This window comes from Protopterus annectens, chromosome 3.part1, assembly GCF_019279795.1.
Source record: "Protopterus annectens isolate FY-2018-M chromosome 3.part1, PAN1.0, whole genome shotgun sequence".
NCBI lineage: Eukaryota > Metazoa > Chordata > Ceratodontiformes > Protopteridae > Protopterus > Protopterus annectens.
Window position 1 is genome coordinate 1,265,407,092 of NC_056732.1, and position 13,071 is coordinate 1,265,420,162.

At 39.8% G+C, this 13,071-nt stretch overlaps 1 protein-coding gene across 1 annotated transcript in view; it reads left to right on the plus strand.

Moving 5' to 3' along the window:
* The first annotated feature begins 1,367 nt into the window (after nucleotides 1-1,367).
* LOC122797766 (protein brambleberry-like) overlaps nucleotides 1,368-13,071 on the plus strand; it is a 439,351-nt gene continuing 427,647 nt past the window's right edge. Inside the window, exon 1 of the mRNA XM_044066288.1 lies at nucleotides 1,368-1,511. The gene's annotated coding sequence lies outside the window, so the exon portion shown is untranslated. The remainder of the gene's footprint in view (nucleotides 1,512-13,071) is intronic.

The following is a 13,071-nucleotide window of genomic DNA, read 5'->3' on the forward strand; positions in this document are numbered from 1 at the left end:
TGCTACTGTAAGGATAAAGTGGGATATATGGGATGCCCTGATGTTGGTATGTGGCATAAAGGCAGCATATTGTCGTTAACAGCTCTGTCAGATAACTGTGGGATACTGTGAATGGGTCGGGGTGCTTGCAATGCACAGTTGTCTGGGTTGGATACCACATCAGAGATAAATAAATTACAGAGACTAGAGCTGCAGATATTATAACCCTTGGCAATAGTGTAATGTGATCCCAGTCACACATGTTGTGGCATTTATTTGTGGAGTCTTTAAAGTGTGAAAATGTGTGAATTCAGCTTTGTGTGGCAGCAGTATAGTGTGCTGTTATAATGCTGGGGATGGGGGAAGCTAGAGTAGCCCCAAATGTTCTGATCCAGAATTATGCTGCATGCAAGCACACACCTGTTGAAGACCCCACCTCATTAGTTCTGGCATGACCAGTGACAGCTGGTGTCTACCATTCTTCCTGGCACAGTGTACATCTCTTCTATTGCATAACACCATTCTGGCTGCACCATTGTCTGTGATAGTAACTATCAGTTAGCCTACTTTGTTATGCTGGCAGATCACCATACATTTTATACTTGCATGCTGTCCCACGTGTCTCCACCCCACGATCCTATCCACTGTTAGAAGGTTGACACTGTACTCCACAGCTCACTCAGTTTTCTTCTTTGCTCCTTTTAGTGTGTAATAAGCCTTTTGAAGGTCTGTGTGTAGGTCAGCATCTAGCAGTCTCTTCCTACCAGTACTTACAATTCTGTCATTGGATTTCTGGGGACTTACTACTCATCTTTGTTTAAAGATGCATGTAGGACTTGCCTCATGTTGTCCTGAGGTAGCCCCATTCACTTACAGTCTGCTCATCTCCCCACCCATCTGCAAACACTTTGAAATTGTACTAGATATGGTATTCCATTTATAATGGTTATTCATGGGTACAGAATATTGGATATACATCAAAGTAAATGCAGTGTGTGAATTTCTCATAAGCAGCCCCGCATTAAAAGACTGAGGCTGCAGTCTGATTTACTTTTCAGGATAGTACATTGCAGTAATAGATAATGCACAAAAACTGAATTAACAGCTTCAGCTATTCATGACTCCTCAAAAAAAATTTGAGAATGACGCCACTGATAATTTATATCTCCTTTTCCTGTACTCTATAAAAGGGTCTGCAGTTGTATAATAAATGTGTTTATACAGTATACACAACTACATTATAAGACTTTTTAAGAAGATATCAAGAAATGCAATTTTGTATCAGATGTCAATATAATATTCTTTAAGTAACAAGCAAAACATATATTATGAATAGCTAGAGGTCTCGCTTTTAATTAAACCAATAAGATGCAATAAATACTTTCAGCTGGAAGAGCCTCTGTTTGGCTTCAACAATCAGTGTATGGTAGAGAGAGTCTACAGCTGCTGTTAAAACAAACAATGCAAAGTCATACTTACTTAAGAAAGGTTTACTAAGTTACTGTGGTTAAAGGCCAGAATATAAACTTAAGGTATGAGCTGTTATTTTTTTTTTTTTGTCTTTGTGTAATTATGAAGGGTATTTCTGACCACCCACAAATTTCCGTTTAGCTTACCTGGAATGTTCTTGGACTCCTATTTTTAAATGCACATTTTCAAAATAACCATTTCTTTCTTAGGAAGGCATGGATTTTCCATTGCTTTCTTAGGCACTTTGTGATAAAATTTGTTTATTAGGCATTACAGTAGTCCACCTATTCTTATATGTACTGCAGGACACTTGTTTGTGCTGAATTATATGAATTTTGAAGCTGTGTTTGCTGATCTGTAAGTTACGTTTTGGCATTTTTTTATGATTTTTGGGGTATGTATGTTTCCCTATGGCTTTATGTATTTCTTTGGCTGTTCCATCTTTTACTGACTGCCCAAACACATGCTGTGTACTCTGTCAAGGCTAAAATGGTCTTTGTTCAGTACCCTAGTGATTAAAAAAATATTTTGCATTTGAAAAGATTCCATTGAAGTAGGATGACTGGCCAAATGTAATGTGTAACCAAAATGAAGGCAGCACCTGATAGAAAGGAAAGTAAACCTTCAGTGGTTTGCCTTTGAGTACTATGCTCTGTTGCTGATTTCCTTTAGAGTGACTCCAGTTAAGTGTATGAGCCTGTTGCTGGCCTATTTGCTGCTGCAGAAGCTAGAAAATGCTGAGTACATTAGTTTTATTGCATGTGTGGATTTGCTGGAGGTTTTCTTCAACATCTTAAGCTCAGATGGTTGATGAATTGTTGGATGTTTCACATTGCCCATATACATGTACACCCTTTTAAGAGACCGGCATCATATCCAGCATTAAGTTCTCATCTTTTGCTTTGTGAGCACCTGGGTAGCCTTTGGCTCCCTCCTGGCCCTGAATCCTGGTATTGGCAAATGAAACTTGTTCAGTCTTGTACAGTGATTAAAACAGAAATTGTATACAAAAATAAGTCTGTTATATTAAAACTGTTTTTCATAGCTCTTATTTGGTTAATTATAGTCTTCTGAAAAACTCATTTTCTGTATAAATTGTAAAATTAGTGGGTACCCAGGCATCAGAATGCAGAGAAGGCAGATGCTAAGTCTAAATTCTATATTCATTTCTTACCTCTGCACTGCTAAACCTATTTTAATACTGTAATCAGAGCTGTGACTGAGTGCAGATGTCTATACAGCTGCAAAAAAGCAAGAATAGATACATAACTATTGAATGAGAAGCTTGAAAAGTTGCTGATATACCATTGTTTCTGGTGTAATATAACCAGCAAGTAAATGTGTAAATGGCTGAAGGCAGGTTTGTGTGTTCTTTTTGGTACACTGACAAACGGCAAACTTTAATTGCTCATTTCAAGCACTATTTTGATCTTCTGTTATAGTTGTGTAGGCATTTGTGATGAGATAACTGAAAATGAAACAAAATATAATGTACAAACAACTGGGCAGTTACTTGAGCTTTTCCATATAATCCATTGCAGTCTCATTGGTTATTGTATTTCTCGTGCCTATTCTGGGGGGGCTATTATGCAGTTGCACATATGGTTCTACGCTCTGTCACAGCATTTCGTTTTGTGCTTGAAAGGTTTGTCTGTAAAACTTCCTTATAATGATGCTACTTCCCACTGATCGTGCTAGATATAAGAACTGGTCATAGCTTCTTTCCCTGTTTTGACCGTCTGGTTAACCAGAAGGTTTAGCTAGACAGATTCCATTATGGTAGAACCTTGTAAAAAGAGACTCGTGTACTTCAATTAATCACAGTGAAGTGATTCAAAGCAGAACTGCCAATAATAAACAGAATTGCTAGTTTACAAATGGAGAAGTTTAACATGGAAAAGTGTAAAGAGTAGTTTACCTAAGAATAGATTTTTATTCACAAGAAATACAGTAAGCGGATAACAATATGAGAAGCAGATAGATGTTAACCTGAGCTCCGTTCAGCACTTCAGAAATAACTATAATAAGGACAACATTTTGGTCTCGTATATGCTAAAATGCAATAATGAAATAAATGTGGGAATGTTTGACCTAAAAATTGCCACAAAAAATAAGGATATCCCCCTATATGGCAACACACAGGATCGCTCGCTAAAAGTGTAGGTAGAAACTAGGCCAATATGATTACTGGTAAGCATGCTATGGGCTCCAGACCCTGAACTATAATTTAACCCACTTATCATGTAAATTGCTTAAATTGTTTGGCATGGGAGCTTCTCCATGTGTTGAACTTGTAAACTCTTTAGCCTTATCTCACTCTTAATGAGAGATTAGTTAAACTCGTATCTGCCTTTTTTTTCTCTAATGATTTAAAATAGATGGAACTGTATACTACAAAGCTAGCATCACGGTATTAAAATGCTGAACTTTACATGTTTGTTTATACTGCTTACATTTTAAGATGTCTTAAATGTAGCAACAAAGATGGTCTGTGACATTTAGAGAAGCCAGAAAATATTTTTTCTTGTAAAGTATCAACACATTTACTATTTTCATGCCCCCCCCCACCATAGTAGGACAAAATTGCCCAAAGAAGGACTTCTCTGTAGGAAGGGAGACAGGTGACAACCTTATCAACTAGGTGACCTGATACTGTTTAAAAGGGTCTATACTGAATGTTCGAACATTCAAAAATTCTGAATTTCATATGGTCGACAACATATGATCGGATTTTTGAATGTTCGAACATTGTAACGGAGATCTCTGTACAGCACGGAATGGGAAGATTTCCCTTTTCTTTCTTGTGATATCTTCCATAGGAGGATGCATATCTGCACAGAGACATCATCCACTGATTTTTTTTTCAGCCAATCCTTTCATGAGTGGAGTGCAAAAGGATTTTCTAGTCAACAAAGAAAATGTAACAATTGACAGCAACCATAATATACAGCCGAATTTACTTTAGCTTACATGTGCTGTTTGCCCATTAAGAAAGGGAAATCTGAAGTACTTTATATAAATGAATGAAAATAAAAATCTTTCCATTGCTGGCACTGGGAAACAGAATTGCTTTCAAATCATTTCCTTTCTGGTAGCATCTGTCACTTGCACATGAAACTGCAAGGATCTCTCAGAGCAGTGACTATTTTGACACTTAAGAGAAATGTGTTGGGGGAGGTGATGGTCAATTTCATCTTGGACTACAAAAAGATATTTGAAAAAAGGCCTGCAATTTAGTTACTTTTTGGCTATAGTTGTCCAGTTCCTTAGTATACTATAAAACAAGACCCGAGACATACAAATGAGGGCCATTCAGGAAATAAAAGCAGTCCTGTTATCGCAGGTATATAAGATGACAGTGACTGACATTAATCCCATTATAAATCCACTAAAAAAGGCTAAATCCAAAAAGCCACAGGAGGTAAAAGCGAGAACAGGTTTATTAAATATAAAGCGCTTTTCGTCGCTCAATGTTTGAGCAACTTCTTCAGATGTCTGAAGAAGTTGCTCAAACATTGAGTGACGAAAAGCGCTTTAATAAACCTGTTTTCACTTTTACCTCCTGTGGCTTTTTAGATTTAGCCTTTTTTAGTGGATTTGTTTGTCTGGTAACCTGGTTTGATTAATCCCATTATAAGTTCATATGAGATCACTAGACTAACAGCCAAGAGCCCTTAAGGCCTAGTCATATTTAACCCGAGTTTCCCAATTTTCAGTAGTTCAATAGCTAGGTGAACAAGGCTCACAGAGGCATGAGCCTATACTATGGTATCTAATACAAATGCCTCTGTCCATGAAGGACATGGGTGCCACCCCAGGAGGGTCAGGAAAGGGCTTTGCTTTATGTGAATGGGAAGCTTGTTTCAGAGAAGTGGTAGTCTCAAAGATGTATCTCTTTCTCTCCAACATGATTCATGTTGGAGACTAGGTCAAGATCCTTGGAATGAGCGATCCTCACGCAGTCTGATTTATGAATGTGTAACATTTCCATCAAGGTCAGATCGGAGATTGCCCTATAGGCCAGACACAGGTCATTCCCTTGGTAGTCTGTAGGAGATAGAATACAGTGATTGATGGGGCTTTTAGTCTTTCTGCATTGGACTTTTTATATACCCTGTATCTTTCTGGTGAGAAACTTCAGGGGGTTGCTTCAGCTGTCTAAGATGTCTGGTGAGGTGCATGCAAACGGATGCAGTGTACTCAATTATTGGTCTGAGGGCCAAGTACAAAGGAATTATAACATCATTTGATCTGAATGTTATGCCCTCACTTCTGAGTTGTGCCAAATAGAAGGACTTTCTCACCACTGTGGACATATGGTGGTTGAAGTTCACATTACTATCAACCTAAGTCCCCCATTATGTATCACTGGGTCTACTCTTGGTGGGGGGGGGTGTCCTGTCTGTTGTAATTAGCTGGGGTGTTTACTTTCCCTAAGGTAATTATGCATTTTTTGCATTTAATTCTGATCTATGGCTATGGCACCAATCCATTTGTCTGCATTAATCCGTTCTGCAGTATATCATTATCATTCGGGGTTTCATTGATTGCCTCCAATTTGCATTAGTCTGTGAACTTTGTCAGCCAAAGGATGTCTGTTTGCCTTGACTTCTGAGAAATGCAGCAGGAGAGGGCCTAGTGCAGAACCCTTTGGTGTGCCATTGGTGAATAGCCTATTGGTAGAGGTGAATTCGCTCACTTTGACAATGTCCTGCTGGTGAGTCATTTGACTACCCTGCTAGTGATGTAGGGGTTTATGCCCAGTTAACAATACCCGAGTGGGGAATTTTTTCAAATGCCTTGGCCAGGTTAAGGTAGGTGGTATACACAGTCTTACCCTCATCCATGGCCTTTGTGACCTTCTTGAAAAGTCAACCAGATTTAATGGACATTATCTACCTTAATGAAACCCAAATGGGTTGGGTCCAGAGTCTGGAGATTTATCAATATCCTTGTTAAGGTCCATGATGATTCTTTCTGTTGCCTTACAGATGAGGCTAGTCGGGCTTATGGGGCTATATTCCCTGGGTTGGTTGATGGTTCCACCCCCCCCCTTGTGCAGAGGATGACTGTTGCTCCCCCTCCCTTCTGCTGGAACATAGCCTGTCTGGAGGTCGTGGTTAAATAAGAATCCAAGTGGGTCTGCTAAGTCATGCTTTACATTATTTAAAGGTAATGTGGGATATTTTCAGGGTTCATTGCCATGTCTTTAGCCTTAGAGAGTGCATAAATGACCTGCTGTCTTGAGATAATAAGCTGAAGAATGGGGGCACATGTACTTTGGGGGACAACTAGTGGGGGGTGTGGGTGAAATTTGATTAAAATCTGTCAGCTAACAGTTTGGCTATTTCCTCCAGTTGAGTATGGTGGTACCATCCACAACCAGGTCTGCACATAGCTACATATTCCCCTTAAGATTTCACAAAAATGCTTTGTGATTTTCCTTGGCTAGGAAGTCTGTTTTTCTTCATAATTTGCTTTCAAAGTCTTGACTAGATCTGTTTAGACTAGTGACAAAGTGAGGTTTTCTGCTGAGCCTGTTCATGATTATTTTTGGACGCAAGTTTTTCCTTTTGTTGTATTGCCTGTTTATTCCAGGAGTCCACCAGGGTGGTTTGTTTTTCTGGTGAGACCTGGGTTTAATCCAGTCCAGTACTGCCAATTTATGCAACTGCTTAAGTAGCTATATAGGGCATTTTCTTATGCCATTGCTTAGTAGGAGATATTTGTCTTGGAGAAATTCTTTAGTGTGTTTGAGCTTGACTTAACTATCTTACCAAAGAGGGGGTGGGGGGGGGTGCGGGCTGCAATGCTCCACTTGTTAGTGAGTACTATGTTGATATCTGAGTCCCCTAGTGGATGTGCTAATCAGCTATTCTAGAGTATTTGCATTGACAAAGTCCAATAACCTCTGAGCCTGTGTTAGTGGTTGTGTATGTTCTCCAGTCAATGATAGGATAGTTGAAATCTTCCACGAGTAAGGTATTGAGCTGCATGGTGAGGGACTCCAGTAAGTCCAGGTATATGTGGTATGTTTTTCCTGGTTCATGGTGAGGAACCTATAGCTAGCAATGATGTGGTAGTGTTCTTGGAACAAGAACACTCATCCCACTACCTACTTAACTGAATAAACTACTGGAAACCTCAACAAGGTGTCTTTTTAGTCCTTCCACTCAGAGAATATCTGAGAGAGGGTCTCCTAGAGCTGCTAGCTGAAGCAGCTTTATCTGGAATAATCCTTTATCCTCTATGAATATGGAAGCCCCTCCTCCTTTGGTTCTTTCTTGTTCAGTTTGTGGTCTGAACGTATGGAAGGTGTTGTAACCTTGCATGGCAGGGGTGCTTTCCGCAGCTTTGAACCATGTCTCAGTGACTGCACAGACTTCAGCATTTTCCAAGATGAGGAGCACTTCTAGGGAGTGGAGTTTCTTGTTTGATTCGTAGCATTGAGCAGCAGTACATTTCAAGAGACTATTATGTTGGGAGGTTGGGTACTTTGACATTGCCTTAAAAAGGCACTATAGAGGTGGCTAAAGGCTTTGCTAGTATTTGAAAGCCTAGAGGAGACTGGTGAAGATCATCTCTGTCAAAACAGGGTGGTCTGTCTATAATGTTCTCCCAGGCTGACAAATATTGGATCCCCCTGGACTGACACCAAAAGAATAAGCCAATTCGTCATTTTTTTGTTTGTATTATGGCATGATCATTGGTAAAGTTAGTGCTGCTCAAGGCTAGGTTTATACCTGCCTGTGACATACACTGAGAGCTCAATCGCGTCTCTGTTCATATAGTCCAGGGAGTTGTATCTTGGTCATTCACATCCACGTGGACTATAACAAAGTCATTCTAGTACTTGTGACTGAGTGATTTGAGTGTTTGTGTGATTTGACTGATCCTAGCACCTGACAAGCAGCTAACTGTAACCTTCTCCTTGCCACCAGTTTGGTGAGGGGGACATCTGTGAGTCTCGCTATGAAGTCTCCTATGACCACTATGTTAGGTTTTGTGGTGTTTCCTCTTATGGGCTTGTTGTTTGAGATGCTGGTATGTGTATTGTGGGAGCCACTACTAAATCCCGAAAACCCAAACTACCGATGCCCAAATTTCCAAGACCAAATATCAGAAACACTAAAATACCGAAAACTACACTCAACATGCACCACACACATACACACACCTTCCCCCAGAACAAAAACGCACAAACCTAAACTACAGACAAGCAGGTGGGACAGCCCCCCCTGCACCCCCCCTACTTAAATATTCTAACTCCAAGGTCGCACTACATACACCACCACACACCTACATTCCCCTTGCACAAGCACACACGCACACTAAACCCCTAACCAACACATTTAAACATACTTACCTGACCTTCTACCATACCGCAATACTTACCTGACCTTCCACCATACCGCAATACCAGAAGCGGGAATGTCAAACCCCCGATCAAGATTTTGAAATTCGCGCTTCTGGTCTTTCAGTAATTAGGGGTTTCGGCTATATAGTCTCGAAAGTTTGAAAATTGGTATTTCAAACTTTCAAGATTATGTAGTGATCCTGTATTGTGTTATGGTGGTTTGCTGTGTGTATATGTGATTTCTGAAGGCAGCATTTTGGAGGCCTCTGAATTTTTGGTAGGTTACGAGCGAGTACCTTCACATATGTGGGTTTGTGTGTCAAATTCTTATTTAGTGTGGGAAGTGATTTTGTGTGTGTGTTGACAAACCTGTTTGGCATTTTTTTTTTATCTGTATGAAAGTCTGGCATTTTTTTTTATCTGTATGAAAGTCTGGCCTCTATTTTTCATAGTATAACTAAATCTCTCACATATAGTATTTGTTTCAAGATTAAGTATTTGTCAGAATACATGAGACAATTGCTACATTGCCTCAGGATGCCCATGTCCATCAGGCTGTCTACAGAGATGGTAGGAAACTGCCCATCCATGATATCCAGTTGTTACGGTGGGTTTTATCAGGGAAAGGAATGGGTTAATTAAACTGGACTGTGCTGATGGCACATATTATGAATGGGAACTTTACTTGTTGCAATCTAAGGCTAACCAACAGAGTGATGCTGCTCCATGGACAACTTAGTTGCTTCTAGAACAGCATGGGGCTGAGTTATGGTTTCAGTGATAGAATTTCTATCTTCAAGGTATTTGTGTCTATACAGGGCACTACTAATCACTGCTGCCCAGAGGGCCAAGGCATCTATACTGACAAGCTAACTACCAGTTAGGAAAGCACACAATAAGCTTTCCACTAGCAATCCCCAACTTGGATAGGTTTAGATCAGCACACTTCTACCACAAGAGTGCAGAAAAAAGAATTAATATAAAATGTCTGGTTTGGAGCCCAAGTGTAAGAACAGACAATCTACAACAGCCCATCTGATGCAGCATAAAACGTACTTAAAGCAGCAGTGGAACAGTGCAGTATTTTTTTAATTCAAAGTACAAAAAATACAGGAAATATCACAGGAAACTAAAAATGCGGTCACAGTTGTCAACAGAAGTTCAAAATAATACTTATTTTTTATGTTAGCAGAGAATTGCCTTAGCTGTAAGCAGATTTACTGGAACTCTGGCATTGTGAAATGATGAGCAGCTCTGAGCAATTGAGCCAAAACTCATGCGAGAGTTGTATGTCAGTGACATGGGAATACACCACTACTTCCTTATGTCTGTTATGATTTGAAATGGATTGTGGGAAAGAGGGTTGAAGAAAAACAAGATCACGTTGATATGTCAAGTCCCCATTGGCAGCCATTTGCAGAAATCAGAAAATTCTATTAGTAGTCTGTGATTCTAAGGTGTAAAATAGCTCAGAAAACAGAGTGCAAAAATATTTATTTTTTTAGTTTTCAAGATGGAGTCCATCCATCCATAACCCCCCCCCCCCATTTTTGCACATCGGGTCAGGGTGTCACTTCAACAGTGACAATCATCTAGAGCCAAGGTATACACTGCTGGGTGGCTAGCTCTGCCCCAGTAGTCCTTTCACACAACACACTTGCGCACACACACTCGCATATGATCAAATTTAGGGTGTCCAATACATCTATGGGATGAGGGAGCAAACAGGAGCACCAGAAGGCAACCCACACGAACACAGGGAAGACATGCAGACTGTATACAGAAGGCACCCAAGACAATGATTGAACTGGGGAAGGGGTTCCTTATGCAGCCTTTCATTCATTTCCACAGTACCTTTGACTACCTTAATGCATTTCCAGTTTTTCATGACAGTCCTCTAGCTTACTGCTTCTGAGCAGACGTGATTGGCATTTTCCTTGAGTCCCAGATCAGCCTTTACATATACCTGCCTTAAGGTTTGTAGGAATTCATCACTGCAACCCTTTTAGTCTTTTCCCTATTTTCACTGGGGTGGGGGTGTCCTTATTTTGTTTGTATTCTAGTATGTATTTTTCCATTTCAACATTGAATCCTATCAAACAAATACTGTAAGTGGCATTTTTACTTGTGTTCAGGCAGTAATTGGGGGAGTAATCATGCTGGTCTGTTGCATCTTTCAAGGTAATATACCTCCTGTCTGTGGTTGCAAAATGATAAGTTAAGAGCTAGACATTCCCATCTAAGCAAGAGTCCCATAATGCATTTGTTCCCATTTTGGGTCTCTTGTTAACCTATTTGTTCACTCAAAGTTGGATGGCAAGTCTGCCAGCTTACTTGTCCAGTAGAGGTGGCCACCCCTTCCCCTGTTGGAGCATCTCCATCTTTTGTGACAGCTCACAGAACTCCGCTTCACTACAATGGCCGCAGGTAGTGTGGTCTCCTGGCTTATGTGCATGCTCAGAGGCTCGGGTGCATCACCTAGTGCTCATGCTAGGGAGCTCCCAAGTGACACCAGTAGAATGGGTGAGTGACCTACCAGAACAGATAAAATCCTTCCCTCTCAAAACACACCGACTTGAATGATAAAAAAATGCTTCTAAGTAATTGCAACTGCTTCAAAAATAATTCAGTCACTTGGCTGAATGTGTTTTGCATATATGGCTCTATTCTTAAGAGTAATGACTTCAAAATTATAGGTTTCTTTTCTCCATGCCAACCTTTTGCTTTTCTCTTTTCTTCTTACTAGACTCCTTCCCATCTATCCTTACTACCCTAGCCCTTCCCACAGGCTAGTAACTCCCCTGCTATATGTGCATCCTAGTTTTCTGGACTATATTCATTTCTGGTCCAAGTTTTTTTTTTTCCTGCAATATGTTTTTCTATTCAGAAATCATTCCATACTGTAGTAGTTAAAAATGACCGACTAGTAGTTGGAGATGCTGTGCAATTCATTTGTTCTGTTTACTGCTTTCTCTATTACTTTTTTCTACAGTTTTTCTGTTTTTTTTTTCTTTTTTCCTGTTCTGTCTGAGGCAGAGCCCATAAATGGTCCACATAGATCATTTTCTACCAGAGTCGTCAAATGCATAAATTTAAATAATGTGGATGGAGGCAGTTCAGAAACCAGTAGCAAATGTAAATGGTCTGCACAAAACCATATTAAATGGCATTGTTTAACATATATAACGGTGACAAAAAGACAAATATGAAATTAGAATCTCCTAATAACTTCTGTGATATTGGTAATATCTAAGTGGCGCTCCTAATAACTTCTGTGATATTGGTAATATCTAAGTGGCTCTGACTATAAAAGGGATGTATTAGAAGGCACAACTGATCCAAGGTGGATGGTCTGGGACAGACTGGAGTACAGCAGAACAGCCTTTCTCTGCTACAGTCAGTAATGCATTGCTTTCAAGAAAAGCATGGGTTAAAAATTGTAATCCTTGGAGAAGGCTTTATAGCGAAGCATTTAATGGCAAGTGACAGCAACCATTGCTGATTAACTGCAGCAAAATGTGTAAAAGATCCAAGGCAGCATACAAGTGGTAGTATAAATGTGTAAGAGGGCAATAGCACTGCCCCACTGGTATGTACTAATCGAATCCTATTACTTGACTGGAAAGATCCCAAAGATTTCTAACCAAGAAAATTAAAGGTTTGAAATTGTTCAGTTATTTTGATAGGTTAGCATGACTCTAATCCAGTGGCTGGGGGGCTGCAGGAGAGACAGCTGATGGGGGGGGGGTGGGGGGGAAGCCAACTAGCTAGGGGGGGGGGCTATGCTCAAAACCACAAAAAACTAACTAAATGCACTGCCGTGGGTGCCAAACCATCATTATGAGAGTCCAATCAAGACAAAATGAAGTGTAGAAGAATAAAAATATTTCAATGCATTGGCTGCATGACAGCTTACTTAATATCTAGATGGAAACAAAAAGGTTGTGAGGCATGAAAAAAAAAATTACTTTTTAAATACATTAATGGAATGCCAGTCAAAATCAAGTATAAGAAAAACAAGCAGCACTCAACTCAAACCACTTCTTGCACTGCAGTTCTAATTATAATTTATATTCAGCTTTATTAAAGTACCAAGTAACATGCTGAAAGTAGAAATCTCTGATGCCCCCAGTTGTAAAAATCTTCCTTATCCAAAAAAAGACCTGCTGCCTGACAACTATCTACTTGTTTCATGGGGAAAACATGATCAAAGTAAAAAATGAAAAGCAAACAAGAAATAAGCTCAAGATACATTGCTTAAAATG